The sequence below is a fragment of the Eimeria mitis genome, genomic scaffold, assembly GCF_000499745.2.
Source record: "Eimeria mitis Houghton genomic scaffold, Emh_scaff5364, whole genome shotgun sequence".
Lineage (NCBI taxonomy): Eukaryota > Apicomplexa > Conoidasida > Eucoccidiorida > Eimeriidae > Eimeria > Eimeria mitis.
This window is the reverse complement of record NW_013573639.1, coordinates 2,926-3,178: the sequence shown is the minus strand read 5'-3', so window position 1 is coordinate 3,178 and position 253 is coordinate 2,926. Positions and strand designations below refer to the sequence as shown.

At 55.7% G+C, this 253-nt stretch overlaps 1 protein-coding gene across 1 annotated transcript in view; it reads right to left on the bottom strand.

Annotated features, from left to right (window-relative positions):
* Nucleotides 1–253, bottom strand: part of EMH_0081580 (uncharacterized protein) — a gene marked incomplete at both ends in the record, with an annotated part of 2,260 nt that overhangs the window by 315 nt on the left and 1,692 nt on the right. The window lies entirely within an intron of this gene.

Sequence of the window (253 nt, the reverse complement as noted above, 5' to 3'; positions counted from 1 at the left end):
CAAATAGTAGCGCGGCAGCTGCCTCTGCCTGCAACTCGCACTCCTTGCATACAGCAGCAGCAGCAGCAGCAAGTATTGGTTATATATGAGAGTAGTTTTGGTGTCCTGTTGTTTGTGCGTGGCGCTTGATGGCGACGGTATCGGCAAAGAGGGCCCCACATATGAGGCACTTGCTGCGCATGCAGCTGCTGCTTGGATCGTATTGCTGCTGCTGCTGCTGCTGCTGCAGCTGCTGCTGCAGCTCCCGTGCATA